General features: G+C 42.9%; 15 non-coding genes across 15 annotated transcripts; all 15 read left to right on the top strand.

Annotated features, from left to right (window-relative positions):
- The first annotated feature begins 482 nt into the window (after positions 1 to 482).
- Positions 483 to 564, top strand: trnal-aag (transfer RNA leucine (anticodon AAG)). Its single transcript has one exon. It is a non-coding gene; the product is annotated as a tRNA-Leu (tRNA).
- Positions 565 to 1,258: 694 nt separating this feature from the next.
- On the top strand, positions 1,259 to 1,340 carry trnal-aag (transfer RNA leucine (anticodon AAG)). The gene has a single exon. It is a non-coding gene; the product is annotated as a tRNA-Leu (tRNA).
- A 694-nt stretch (positions 1,341 to 2,034) lies between these two features.
- On the top strand, positions 2,035 to 2,116 carry trnal-aag (transfer RNA leucine (anticodon AAG)). Its single transcript has one exon. It is a non-coding gene; the product is annotated as a tRNA-Leu (tRNA).
- A 1,470-nt stretch (positions 2,117 to 3,586) lies between these two features.
- trnal-aag (transfer RNA leucine (anticodon AAG)) lies at positions 3,587 to 3,668 on the top strand. The gene has a single exon. It is a non-coding gene; the product is annotated as a tRNA-Leu (tRNA).
- Positions 3,669 to 4,362: 694 nt separating this feature from the next.
- On the top strand, positions 4,363 to 4,444 carry trnal-aag (transfer RNA leucine (anticodon AAG)). Its single transcript has one exon. It is a non-coding gene; the product is annotated as a tRNA-Leu (tRNA).
- A 694-nt stretch (positions 4,445 to 5,138) lies between these two features.
- Positions 5,139 to 5,220, top strand: trnal-aag (transfer RNA leucine (anticodon AAG)). Its single transcript has one exon. It is a non-coding gene; the product is annotated as a tRNA-Leu (tRNA).
- Positions 5,221 to 5,914: 694 nt separating this feature from the next.
- On the top strand, positions 5,915 to 5,996 carry trnal-aag (transfer RNA leucine (anticodon AAG)). The gene has a single exon. It is a non-coding gene; the product is annotated as a tRNA-Leu (tRNA).
- A 694-nt stretch (positions 5,997 to 6,690) lies between these two features.
- Positions 6,691 to 6,772, top strand: trnal-aag (transfer RNA leucine (anticodon AAG)). The gene has a single exon. It is a non-coding gene; the product is annotated as a tRNA-Leu (tRNA).
- Positions 6,773 to 7,466: 694 nt separating this feature from the next.
- On the top strand, positions 7,467 to 7,548 carry trnal-uag (transfer RNA leucine (anticodon UAG)). The gene has a single exon. It is a non-coding gene; the product is annotated as a tRNA-Leu (tRNA).
- Positions 7,549 to 7,966: 418 nt separating this feature from the next.
- Positions 7,967 to 8,048, top strand: trnal-aag (transfer RNA leucine (anticodon AAG)). Its single transcript has one exon. It is a non-coding gene; the product is annotated as a tRNA-Leu (tRNA).
- Positions 8,049 to 8,742: 694 nt separating this feature from the next.
- Positions 8,743 to 8,824, top strand: trnal-aag (transfer RNA leucine (anticodon AAG)). Its single transcript has one exon. It is a non-coding gene; the product is annotated as a tRNA-Leu (tRNA).
- Positions 8,825 to 9,518: 694 nt separating this feature from the next.
- On the top strand, positions 9,519 to 9,600 carry trnal-aag (transfer RNA leucine (anticodon AAG)). Its single transcript has one exon. It is a non-coding gene; the product is annotated as a tRNA-Leu (tRNA).
- Positions 9,601 to 10,294: 694 nt separating this feature from the next.
- Positions 10,295 to 10,376, top strand: trnal-uag (transfer RNA leucine (anticodon UAG)). Its single transcript has one exon. It is a non-coding gene; the product is annotated as a tRNA-Leu (tRNA).
- Positions 10,377 to 10,796: 420 nt separating this feature from the next.
- Positions 10,797 to 10,878, top strand: trnal-aag (transfer RNA leucine (anticodon AAG)). Its single transcript has one exon. It is a non-coding gene; the product is annotated as a tRNA-Leu (tRNA).
- A 1,196-nt stretch (positions 10,879 to 12,074) lies between these two features.
- On the top strand, positions 12,075 to 12,156 carry trnal-aag (transfer RNA leucine (anticodon AAG)). The gene has a single exon. It is a non-coding gene; the product is annotated as a tRNA-Leu (tRNA).
- Positions 12,157 to 13,576: the final 1,420 nt, after the last annotated feature.

Below are 13,576 nucleotides of genomic sequence, written 5' to 3'. Positions count from 1 at the left end.
TTTCCTCCAAGTCCAGTTGATTTAACTGATAAGCAAACCCAAGAAACCATAGACTGTGTTCATCTGAAACTGGTTCAGTGTATAAGAGCAGAGTGGCGCAGCATAAGCGTGCTGGGCCCATAACCCAGAGGTCGATGGATCGAAACCATCCTCTACTAAAACAATCCTTTATCCACTCCCATGTTATCTGCTATGTTTCCCTTTCCTTCTGAACATAAACTCACCTACTGCTGAAAGTGACTTGCTTTGGCTTTTGAAATTGAAAATTTGACAGAATAGACCCAACAGTTGAATCCCTTAACTTGGCTGATAGTTTTGTGGTCTTTTGATCTTGAGTAATTGCTTTATACCCCCACTGGCTATGTGTTTGAAGTTTTGAATGTTCTTTCGTATGTGTCTTCGATTCGATTGTCCAATTGTCTTCAAAGTGGAACATACATCTGAACGCCTCCGGTTCGTTTTGGTAAAAACTAGTTCCTAACGGTAGTGTGGCCGAGTGGTCAAAGGCGCTGGATTAAGGCTCCAGTCTCTTAGGAGGCGTGGGTTCAAATCCCACCACTGCCAAAAGACTGTCAGTTGAATGTATTGGCTACTTGCAGCTGATCTACTATAAGAAGATATCTTGTTGTTCAAAACAATAACAAGAAGCTAAGCTCTGTAGCACAAGGAATTTCCAATGATTCGTGCAGGAGGTAGTTACTCTCCAGTCTCGTTTTCAAACAAGGTAACACTGTGCACCTTCCCATTGAGGCACATTGCTTCACATTTGCCAATCTTTTCCTCCAAGTCCAGTTGATTTAACTGATAAGCAAACCCAAGAAACCATAGACTGTGTTCATCTGAAACTGGTTCAGTGTATAAGAGCAGAGTGGCGCAGCGGAAGCGTGCTGGGCCCATAACCCAGAGGTCGATGGATCGAAACCATCCTCTGCTAAAACAATCCTTTATCCACTCCCATGTTATCTGTTATGTTTCCCTTTCCTTCTGAACATGAACTCACCTCCTGTTGAAAGTGACTTGCTTTGGCTTTTGAAATTGAAAATGTGACAGAATAGACCCAAGATTTGAAGCCCTTAACTTGGCTGATAGTTTTGTGGTCTTTTGACCTTGAGTAATTGCTTTATATCCCCGCAGGGTATGTGTTTGAAGTTTCCAATGTTCTTCCGTATGTGTCTTCGATTTGATTGTCCAATTGTCATCAAAGTGGAATATACATCTGAACGCCTCCGGTTTGTTTTGGTAAAAACTAGTTCCTAACGGTAGTGTGGCCGAGTGGTCAAAGGCGCTGGATTAAGGCTCCAGTCTCTTAGGAGGCGTGGGTTCAAATCCCACCACTGCCAAAAGACTGTCAGTTGAATGTATAGGCTACTTGCAGCTGATCTACTATAAGAAGATATCTTGTTGTTCAAAACTATAACAAGAAGCTAAGCTCTGTAGCATAAGGAATTTCCAATGATTCGTGCAGGAGGTAGTTTCTCTCCAGTCTCGTTTTCAAACAAGGTAACACTGTGCACCTTCCCATTGAGGCACATTGCTTCACATTTGCCAATCTTTTCCTCCAAGTCCAGTTGATTTAACTGATAAGCAAACCCAAGAAACCATAGACTGTGTTCATCTGAAACTGGTTCAGTGTATAAGAGCAGAGTGGCGCAGCATAAGCGTGCTGGGCCCATAACCCAGAGGTCGATGGAGCGAAACCATCCTCTACTAAAACAATCCTTTATCCACTCCCATGTTATCTGCTATGTTTCCCTTTCCTTCTGAACATAAACTCACCTACTGCTGAAAGTGACTTGCTTTGGCTTTTGAAATTGAAAATTTGACAGAATAGACCCAACAGTTGAATCCCTTAACTTGGCTGATAGTTTTGTGGTCTTTTGATCTTGAGTAATTGCTTTATACCCCCACTGGCTATGTGTTTGAAGTTTTGAATGTTCTTTCGTATGTGTCTTCGATTCGATTGTCCAATTGTCTTCAAAGTGGAACATACATCTGAACGCCTCCGGTTCGTTTTGGTAAAAACTAGTTCCTAACGGTAGTGTGGCCGAGTGGTCAAAGGCGCTGGATTAAGGCTCCAGTCTCTTAGGAGGCGTGGGTTCAAATCCCACCACTGCCAAAAGACTGTCAGTTGAATGTATTGGCTACTTGCAGCTGATCTACTATAAGAAGATCTCTTGTTGTTCAAAACTGCCACAGCCAGCTAAGCTCTGTAGCATAAGGAATGTCCAATGAAGCGTGCAGGAGGTAGTTTCTCTCCAGTCTCGTTTTCAAACAAGGTAACACTGTGCACCTTCCCATTGAGGCACATTGCTTCACATTTGCCAATCTTTAACTCCAAGTCCAGTTGATTTAACTGATAAGCAAACCCAAGAAACCATAGACTGTGTTCATCTGAAACAGGTTCAGTGTATAAGAGCAGAGTGGCGCAGCGGAAGCGTGCTGGGCCCATAACCCAGAGGTCGATGGATCGAAACCATCCTCTGCTAAAACAATCCTTTATCCACTCCCATGTTATCTGTTATGTTTCCCTTTCCTTCTGAACATGAACTCACCTCCTGCTGAAAGTGACTTGCTTTGGCTTTTGAAATTGAAAATTTGACAGAATAGACCCAACAGTTGAAGCCCTTAACTTGGCTGATAGTTTTGTGGTCTTTTGATCTTGAGTAATTGCTTTATACCCCCACTGGCTATGTGTTTGAAGTTTTGAATGTTCTTTCGTATGTGTCTTCGATTCGATTGTCCAATTGTCTTCAAAGTGGAACATACATCTGAACGCCTCAGGTTCGTTTAGGTAAAAACTAGTTCCTAACGGTAGTGTGGCCGAGTGGTCAAAGGTGCTGGATTAAGTCTCCAGTCTCTTAGGAGGCGTGGGTTCAAATCCCACCACCGCCAAAAGACTGTCAGTTGAATGTATTGGCTACTTGCAGCTGATCTACTATAAGAAGATCTCTTGTTATTCAAAACTGCAACAGCCAGCTAAGCTATGTAGCATAAGTAATGTCCAATGAAGCATGCAGGAGGTAGTTTCTCTCCAGTCTCGTTTTCAAACAAGGTAACACTGTGCACCTTCCGATTGAGGAACATTGCTTCACATTTGCCAATATTTTCCTCCATGTCCAGTTAACGTAACTGATAACCAAACCCAAGAAACCATAGACTGTCTTCATCTGAAACTGGTTCAGTGTATAAGAGCAGAGTGGCGCAGCGGAAGCATGCTGGGCCCATAACCCAGAGGTCGATGGATCGAAACCATCCTCTGCTAAAGGAATGCTTTATCCACTCCCATGTTATCTGTTATGTTTCCCTTTCCTTCTGAACATGTACTCACCACCTGCTGAAAGTGACTTGCTTTGGCTTTTGAAGTTGAAAATGTGACAGAATAGACCCAAGATTTGAAGCCCTTAACTTGGCTGATAGTTTTGTGGTCTTTTGACCTTGAGTAATTGCTTTATATCCCCGCAGGGTATGTGTTTGAAGTTTCCAATGTTCTTCCGTATGTGTCTTCGATTTGATTGTCCAATTGTCATCAAAGTGGAATATACATCTGAACGCCTCCGGTTTGTTTTGGTAAAAACTAGTTCCTAACGGTAGTGTGGCCGAGTGGTCAAAGGCGCTGGATTAAGGCTCCAGTCTCTTAGGAGGCGTGGGTTCAAATCCCACCACTGCCAAAAGACTGTCAGTTGAATGTATAGGCTACTTGCAGCTGATCTACTATAAGAAGATATCTTGTTGTTCAAAACTATAACAAGAAGCTAAGCTCTGTAGCATAAGGAATTTCCAATGATTCGTGCAGGAGGTAGTTTCTCTCCAGTCTCGTTTTCAAACAAGGTAACACTGTGCACCTTCCCATTGAGGCACATTGCTTCACATTTGCCAATCTTTTCCTCCAAGTCCAGTTGATTTAACTGATAAGCAAACCCAAGAAACCATAGACTGTGTTCATCTGAAACTGGTTCAGTGTATAAGAGCAGAGTGGCGCAGCATAAGCGTGCTGGGCCCATAACCCAGAGGTCGATGGATCGAAACCATCCTCTACTAAAACAATCCTTTATCCACTCCCATGTTATCTGCTATGTTTCCCTTTCCTTCTGAACATAAACTCACCTACTGCTGAAAGTGACTTGCTTTGGCTTTTGAAATTGAAAATTTGACAGAATAGACCCAACAGTTGAATCCCTTAACTTGGCTGATAGTTTTGTGGTCTTTTGATCTTGAGTAATTGCTTTATACCCCCACTGGCTATGTGTTTGAAGTTTTGAATGTTCTTTCGTATGTGTCTTCGATTCGATTGTCCAATTGTCTTCAAAGTGGAACATACATCTGAACGCCTCCGGTTCGTTTTGGTAAAAACTAGTTCCTAACGGTAATGTGGCCGAGTGGTCAAAGGCGCTGGATTAAGGCTCCAGTCTCTTAGGAGGCGTGGGTTCAAATCCCACCACTGCCAAAAGACTGTCAGTTGAATGTATTGGCTACTTGCAGCTGATCTACTATAAGAAGATCTCTTGTTGTTCAAAACTGCCACAGCCAGCTAAGCTCTGTAGCATAAGGAATGTCCAATGAAGCGTGCAGGAGGTAGTTTCTCTCCAGTCTCGTTTTCAAACAAGGTAACACTGTGCACCTTCCCATTGAGGCACATTGCTTCACATTTGCCAATCTTTAACTCCAAGTCCAGTTGATTTAACTGATAAGCAAACCCAAGAAACCATAGACTGTGTTCATCTGAAACTGGTTCAGTGTATAAGAGCAGAGTGGCGCAGCGGAAGCGTGCTGGGCCCATAACCCAGAGGTCGATGGATCGAAACCATCCTCTGCTAAAACAATCCTTTATCCACTCCCATGTTATCTGTTATGTTTCCCTTTCCTTCTGAACATGAACTCACCTCCTGCTGAAAGTGACTTGCTTTGGCTTTTGAAATTGAAAATTTGACAGAATTGACCCAACAGTTGAAGCCCTTAACTTGGCTGATAGTTTTGTGGTCTTTTGATCTTGAGTAATTGCTTTATACCCCCACTGGCTATGTGTTTGAAGTTTTGAATGTTCTTTCGTATGTGTCTTCGATTCGATTGTCCAATTGTCTTCAAAGTGGAACATACATCTGAACGCCTCAGGTTCGTTTAGGTAAAAACTAGTTCCTAACGGTAGTGTGGCCGAGTGGTCAAAGGTGCTGGATTAAGGCTCCAGTCTCTTAGGAGGCGTGGGTTCAAATCCCACCACCGCCAAAAGACTGTCAGTTGAATGTATTGGCTACTTGCAGCTGATCTACTATAAGAAGATCTCTTGTTATTCAAAACTGCAACAGCCAGCTAAGCTATGTAGCATAAGTAATGTCCAATGAAGCATGCAGGAGGTAGTTTCTCTCCAGTCTCGTTTTCAAACAAGGTAACACTGTGCACCTTCCGATTGAGGAACATTGCTTCACATTTGCCAATATTTTCCTCCATGTCCAGTTAACGTAACTGATAACCAAACCCAAGAAACCATAGACTGTCTTCATCTGAAACTGGTTCAGTGTATAAGAGCAGAGTGGCGCAGCGGAAGCATGCTGGGCCCATAACCCAGAGGTCGATGGATCTAAACCATCCTCTGCTAAAGGAATGCTTTATCCACTCCCATGTTATCTGTTATGTTTCCCTTTCCTTCTGAACATGTACTCACCACCTGCTGAAAGTGACTTGCTTTGGCTTTTGAAGTTGAAAATGTGACAGAATAGACCCAAGATTTGAAGCCCTTAACTTGGCTGATAGTTTTGTGGTCTTTTGACCTTGAGTAATTGCTTTATATCCCCGCAGGGTATGTGTTTGAAGTTTCCAATGTTCTTCCGTATGTGTCTTCGATTTGATTGTCCAATTGTCATCAAAGTGGAATATACATCTGAACGCCTCCGGTTTGTTTTGGTAAAAACTAGTTCCTAACGGTAGTGTGGCCGAGTGGTCAAAGGCGCTGGATTAAGGCTCCAGTCTCTTAGGAGGCGTGGGTTCAAATCCCACCACTGCCAAAAGACTGTCAGTTGAATGTATAGGCTACTTGCAGCTGATCTACTATAAGAAGATATCTTTTAGTTCAAAACTATAACAAGAAGCTAAGCTCTGTAGCATAAGGAATTTCCAATGATTCGTGCAGGAGGTAGTTTCTCTCCAGTCTCGTTTTCAAACAAGGTAACACTGTGCACCTTCCCATTGAGGCACATTGCTTCACATTTGCCAATCTTTTCCTCCAAGTCCAGTTGATTTAACTGATAAGCAAACCCAAGAAACCATAGACTGTGTTCATCTGAAACTGGTTCAGTGTATAAGAGCAGAGTGGCGCAGCATAAGCGTGCTGGGCCCATAACCCAGAGGTCGATGGATCGAAACCATCCTCTACTAAAACAATCCTTTATCCACTCTCATGTTATCTGCTATGTTTCCCTTTCCTTCTGAACATAAACTCACCTACTGCTGAAAGTGACTTGCTTTGGCTTTTGAAATTGAAAATTTGACAGAATAGACCCAACAGTTGAATCCCTTAACTTGGCTGATAGTTTTGTGGTCTTTTGATCTTGAGTAATTGCTTTATACCCCCACTGGCTATGTGTTTGAAGTTTTGAATGTTCTTTCGTATGTGTCTTCGATTCGATTGTCCAATTGTCTTCAAAGTGGAACATACATCTGAACGCCTCCGGTTCGTTTTGGTAAAAACTAGTTCCTAACGGTAGTGTGGCCGAGTGGTCAAAGGTGCTGGATTAAGGCTCCAGTCTCTTAGGAGGCGTGGGTTCAAATCCCACCACTGCCAAAAGACGGTCAGTTGAATGTATTGGCTACTTGCAGCTGATCTACTATTAGAAGATCTCTTGTAATTCAAAACTGCAACAGCCAGCTAAGCTATGTAGCATAAGGAATGTCCAATGAAGCGTGCATGAGGTAGTTTCTCTCCAGTCTCGTTTTCAAACAAGGTAACACTGTGCACCTTCCCATTGAGGAACATTGCTTCACATTTGCCAATATTTTCCTCCAAGTCCAGTTGATTTAACTGATAAGCAAACCCAAGAAACCATAGACTGTGTTCATCTGCAACTGGTTCAGTGTATAAGAGCAGAGTGGCGCAGCGGAAGCGTGCTGGGCCCATAACCCAGAGGTCGATGGATCGAAACCATCCTCTGCTAAAGGAATCCTTTATCCACTCCCATGTTATCTGTTATGTTTCCCTTTCCTTCTGAACATGAACTCACCACCTGCTGAAAGTGACTTGCTTTGGCTTTTGAAGTTGAAAATGTGAAAGAATAGACCCAAGAGTTAAAGCCCTTAACTTGGCTGATAGTTTAGTGGTCTTTTGACCTTGAGTAATTGCTTTATACCCCCGCAGGGTATGTGTTTGAAGTTTCGAATGTTCTTCCGTATGTGTCTTCGATTTGATTGTCCAATTGTCATCAAAGTGGAATATACATCTGAACACCTCTGGTTCGTTTTGGTAAAAACTAGTTCCTAACGGTAGTGTGGCCGAGTGGTCAAAGGCGCTGGATTTAGGCTCCAGTCTCTCAGGAGGCGTGGGTTCAAATCCCACCACTGCCAAAAGACTGTCCGATGAATGTATTGGCTACTTGCTGCTGATCTACTATAAGAAGATCTCTTGTTGTTCAAAACTATACCAAGAAGCTAAGCTCTGTAGCATAAGGAATGTCCAATGAAACGTGTGTCTGTTATGTTTCCCTTTCCTTCTGAACATGAACTCACCACCTGCTGAAAGTGACTTGCTTTGGCTTTTGAAGTTGAAAATGTGACAGAATAGACCCAAGAGTTGAAGCCCTTAACTTGGCTGATAGTTTTGTGGTCTTTTGATCTTGAGTAATTGCTTTATACCCCCACTGGCTATGTGTTTGAAGTGTTGAATGTTCTTCCGTATGTGTCTTCGATTTGATTGTCTAATTGTCATCAAAGTGGAATATACATCTGAACGCCTCCGGTTCGTTTTGGTAAAGTAGTTCCTAACGGTAGTGTGGCCGAGTGGTCAAAGGCGCTGGATTAAGGCTCCAGTCTCTTAGGAGGCGTGGGTTCAAATCCCACCACTGCCAAAAGACTGTCAGTTGAATGTATTGGCTACTTGCAGCTGATCTACTATAAGAAGATGTCTTGTTGTTCAAAACTGCCACAGCCAGCTAAGCTCTGTAGCATAAGGAATGTCCAATGAAGCGTGCAGGAGGTAGTTTCTCTCCAGTCTCGTTTTCAAACAAGGTAACACTGTGCACCTTCCCATTGAGGCACATTGCTTCACATTTGCCAATCTTTTCCTCCAAGTCCAGTTGATTTAACTGATAAGCAAACCCAAGAAACCATAGACTGTGTTCATCTGAAACTGGTTCAGTGTATAAGAGCAGAGTGGCGCAGCTGAAGCGTGCTGGGCCCATAACCCAGAGGTCGATGGATCGAAACCATCCTCTGCTAAAACAATCCTTTATCCACTCCCATGTTATCTGTTATGTTTCCCTTTCCTTCTGAACATGAACTCACCTCCTGCTGAAAGTGACTTGCTTTGGCTTTTGAAATTGAAAATTTGACAGAATAGACCCAACAGTTGAAGCCCTTAACTTGGCTGATAGTTTTGTGGTCTTTTGATCTTGAGTAATTGCTTTATACCCCCACTGGCTATGTGTTTGAAGTTTTGAATGTTCTTTCGTATGTGTCTTCGATTCGATTGTCCAATTGTCTTCAAAGTAGAACATACATCTGAACGCCTCCGGTTCGTTTAAGTAAGAACTAGTTCCTAACGGTAGTGTGGCCGAGTGGTCAAAGGTGCTGGATTAAGGCTCCAGTCTCTAAGGAGGCGTGGGTTCAAATCCCACCACTGCCAAAAGACTGTCAGTTGAATGTATTGGCTACTTGCAGCTGATGTACTATAATAGGATCTCTTGTTATTCAAAACTGCAACAGCCAGCTAAGCTATGTAGCATAAGCAATGTCCAATGAAGCGTGCAGGAGGTAGTTTCTCTCCAGTCTCGTTTTCAAACAAGGTAACACTGTGCACCTTCCCATTTAGGCACATTGCTTCACATTTGCCAATCTTTAACTCCAAGTCCAGTTGATTTAACTGATAAGCAAACCCAAGAAACCATAGACTGTGTTCATCTGAAACTGGTTCAGTGTATAAGAGCAGAGTGGCGCAGCGGAAGCGTGCTGGGCCCATAACCCAGAGGTCGATGGATCGAAACCATCCTCTGCTAAAACAAGCCTTTATCCACTCCCATGTTATCTGTTATGTTTCCCTTTCCTTCTGAACATGAACTCACCTCCTGCTGAAAGTGACTTGCTTTGGCTTTTGAAATTGAAAATTTGACAGAATAGACTCAACAGTTGAAGCCGTTAACTTGGCTAGTAGTTTTGTGGTCTTTTGATCTTGAGTAATTGCTTTATACCCCCACTGGCTTTGTGTTTGAAGTTTTGAATGTTCTTCCGTATGTGTCTTCGATTTGATTGTCCAATTGTCTTCAAAGTGGAACATACATCTGAACGCCTCCGGTTCGTTTTGGTAAAAACTAGTTCCGAACGATAGTGTGGCCGAGTGGTCAAAGGCGCTGGATTAAGGCTCCAGTCTCTTAGGAGGCGTGGGTTCAAATCCCACCACTGCCAAAAGACTGTCAGTTGAATGTATTGGCTACTTGCAGCTGATCTACTATAAGAAGATATTTTGTTGTTCAAAACTATAACAAGAAGCTAAGCTCTGTAGCATAAGGAATTTCCAATGATTCGTGCAGGAGGTAGTTTCTCTCCAGTCTCGTTTTCAAACAAGGTAACACTGTGCACCTTCCGATTGAGGAACATTGCTTCACATTTGCCAATATTTTCCTCCATGTCCAGTTAATGTAACTGATAACCAAACCCAAGAAACCATAGACTGTCTTCATCTGAAACTGGTTCAGTGTATAAGAGCAGAGTGGCGCAGCGGAAGCGTGCTGGGCCCATAACCCAGAGGTCGATGGATCGAAACCATCCTCTGCTAAAGGAATCCTTTATCCACTCCCATGTTATCTGTTATGTTTCCCTTTCCTTCTGAACATGAACTCACCACCTGCTGAAAGTGACTTGCTTTGGCTTTTGAAGTTGAAAATGTGAAAGAATAGACCCAAGAGTTAAAGCCCTTAACTTGGCTGATAGTTTAGTGGTCTTTTGACCTTGAGTAATTGCTTTATACCCCCGCAGGGTATGTGTTTGAAGTTTCGAATGTTCTTCCGTATGTGTCTTCGATTTGATTGTCCAATTGTCATCAAAGTGGAATATACATCTGAACACCTCTGGTTCGTTTTGGTAAAAACTAGTTCCTAACGGTAGTGTGGCCGAGTGGTCAAAGGCGCTGGATTTAGGCTCCAGTCTCTCAGTAGGCGTGGGTTCAAATCCCACCACTGCCAAAAGACTGTCCGATGAATGTATTGGCTACTTGCTGCTGATCTACTATAAGAAGATCTCTTTTTGTTCAAAACTATACCAAGAAGCTAAGCTCTGTAGCATAAGGAATGTCCAATGAAACGTGTGTCTGTTATGTTTCCCTTTCCTTCTGAACATGAACTCACCACCTGCTGAAAGTGACTTGCTTTGGCTTTTGAAGTTGAAAATGTGACAGAATAGACCCAAGAGTTGAAGCCCTTAACTTGGCTGATAGTTTTGTGGTCTTTTGATCTTGAGTAATTGCTTTATACCCCCACTGGCTATGTGTTTGAAGTGTTGAATGTTCTTCCGTATGTGTCTTCGATTTGATTGTCTAATTGTCATCAAAGTGGAATATACATCTGAACGCCTCCGGTTCGTTTAGGTAAGAACTAGTTCCTAACGGTAGTGTGGCCGAGTGGTCAAAGGTGCTGGATTAAGGCTCCAGTCTCTAAGGAGGCGTGGGTTCAAATCCCACCACTGCCAAAAGACTGTCAGTTGAATGTATTGGCTACTTGCAGCTGATGTACTATAATAGGATCTCTTGTTATTCAAAACTGCAACAGCCAGCTAAGCTATGTAGCATAAGCAATGTCCAATGAAGCGTGCAGGAGTTAGTTTCTCTCCAGTCTCGTTTTCAAACAAGGTAACACTGTGCACCTTCCCATTTAGGCACATTGCTTCACATTTGCCAATCTTTAACTCCAAGTCCAGTTGATTTAACTGATAAGCAAACCCAAGAAACCATAGACTGTGTTCATCTGAAACTGGTTCAGTGTATAAGAGCAGAGTGGCGCAGCGGAAGCGTGCTGGGCCCATAACCCAGAGGTCGATGGATCGAAACCATCCTCTGCTAAAACAAGCCTTTATCCACTCCCATGTTATCTGTTATGTTTCCCTTTCCTTCTGAACATGAACTCACCTCCTGCTGAAAGTGACTTGCTTTGGCTTTTGAAATTGAAAATTTGACAGAATAGACTCAACAGTTGAAGCCATTAACTTGGCTAGTAGTTTTGTGGTCTTTTGATCTTGAGTAATTGCTTTATACCCCCACTGGCTTTGTGTTTGAAGTTTTGAATGTTCTTCCGTATGTGTCTTCGATTTGATTGTCCAATTGTCTTCAAAGTGGAACATACATCTGAACGCCTCCGGTTCGTTTTGGTAAAAACTAGTTCCGAACGATAGTGTGGCCGACTGGTCAAAGGCGCTGGATTAAGGCTCCAGTCTCTCAGGAGGAGTGGGTTCAAATCCCACCACTGCCAAAAGACTGTCCGATGAATGTATTGGCTACTTGCTGCTGATCTACTATAAGAAGATCTCTTGTTGTTCAAAACTATACCAAGAAGCTAAGCTCTGTAGCATAAGGAATGTCCAATGAAACGTGTGTCTGTTATGTTTCCCTTTCCTTCTGAACATGAACTCACCACCTGCTGAAAGTGACTTGCTTTGGCTTTTGAAGTTGAAAATGTGACAGAATAGACCCAAGAGTTGAAGCCCTTAACTTGGCTGATAGTTTTGTGGTCTTTTGATCTTGAGTAATTGCTTTATACCCCCACTGGCTATGTGTTTGAAGTGTTGAATGTTCTTCCGTATGTGTCTTCGATTTGATTGTCTAATTGTCATCAAAGTGGAATATACATCTGAACGCCTCCGGTTCGTTTAGGTAAGAACTAGTTCCTAACGGTAGTGTGGCCGAGTGGTCAAAGGTGCTGGATTAAGGCTCCAGTCTCTAAGGAGGCGTGGGTTCAAATCCCACCACTGCCAAAAGACTGTCAGTTGAATGTATTGGCTACTTGCAGCTGATGTACTATAATAGGATCTCTTGTTATTCAAAACTGCAACAGCCAGCTAAGCTATGTAGCATAAGCAATGTCCAATGAAGCGTGCAGGAGGTAGTTTCTCTCCAGTCTCGTTTTCAAACAAGGTAACACTGTGCACCTTCCCATTTAGGCACATTGCTTCACATTTGCCAATCTTTAACTCCAAGTCCAGTTGATTTAACTGATAAGCAAACCCAAGAAACCATAGACTGTGTTCATCTGAAACTGGTTCAGTGTATAAGAGCAGAGTGGCGCAGCGGAAGCGTGCTGGGCCCATAACCCAGAGGTCGATGGATCGAAACCATCCTCTGCTAAAACAAGCCTTTATCCACTCCCATGTTATCTGTTATGTTTCCCTTTCCTTCTGAACATGAACTCACCTCCTGCTGAAAGTGACTTGCTTTGGCTTTTGAAATTGAAAATTTGACAGAATAGACTCAACAGTTGAAGCCGTTAACTTGGCTAGTAGTTTTGTGGTCTTTTGATCTTGAGTAATTGCTTTATACCCCCACTGGCTTTGTGTTTGAAGTTTTGAATGTTCTTCCGTATGTGTCTTCGATTTGATTGTCCAATTGTCTTCAAAGTGGAACATACATCTGAACGCCTCCGGTTCGTTTTGGTAAAAACTAGTTCCGAACGATAGTGTGGCCGACTGGTCAAAGGCGCTGGATTAAGGCTCCAGTCTCTTAGGAGGCGTGGGTTCAAATCCCACCACTGCCAAAAGACTGTCAGTTGAATGTATTGGCTACTTGCAGCTGATCTACTATAAGAAGATATTTTGTTGTTCAAAACTATAACAAGAAGCTAAGCTCTGTAGCATAAGGAATTTCCAATGATTCGTGCAGGAGGTAGTTTCTCTCCAGTCTCGTTTTCAAACAAGGTAACACTGTGCACCTTCCGATTGAGGAACATTGCTTCACATTTGCCAATATTTTCCTCCATGTCCAGTTAATGTAACTGATAACCAAACCCAAGAAACCATAGACTGTCTTCATCTGAAACTGGTTCAGTGTATAAGAGCAGAGTGGCGCAGCGGAAGCGTGCTGGGCCCATAACCCAGAGGTCGATGGATCGAAACCATCCTCTGCTAAAGGAATCCTTTATCCACTCCCATGTTATCTGTTATGTTTCCCTTTCCTTCTGAACATGAACTCACCACCTGCTGAAAGTGACTTGCTTTGGCTTTTGAAGTTGAAAATGTGACAGAATAGACCCAAGAGTTGAAGCCCTTAACTTGGCTGATAGTTTTGTGGTCTTTGGACCTTGAGTAATTGCTTTATACCCCCACAGGGTATGTGTTTGAAGTTTCCAATGTTCTTCCGTATGTGTCTTCGATTTGATTGTCCAATTGTCATCAAAGTGGA

The sequence above is a fragment of the Limanda limanda genome, chromosome 10 (genome assembly GCF_963576545.1).
Source record: "Limanda limanda chromosome 10, fLimLim1.1, whole genome shotgun sequence".
In the NCBI taxonomy this organism is placed as follows: domain Eukaryota; kingdom Metazoa; phylum Chordata; class Actinopteri; order Pleuronectiformes; family Pleuronectidae; genus Limanda; species Limanda limanda.
Note: the sequence above shows the minus strand (reverse complement) of the source record. Positions and strands in the feature narration are given on the sequence as shown.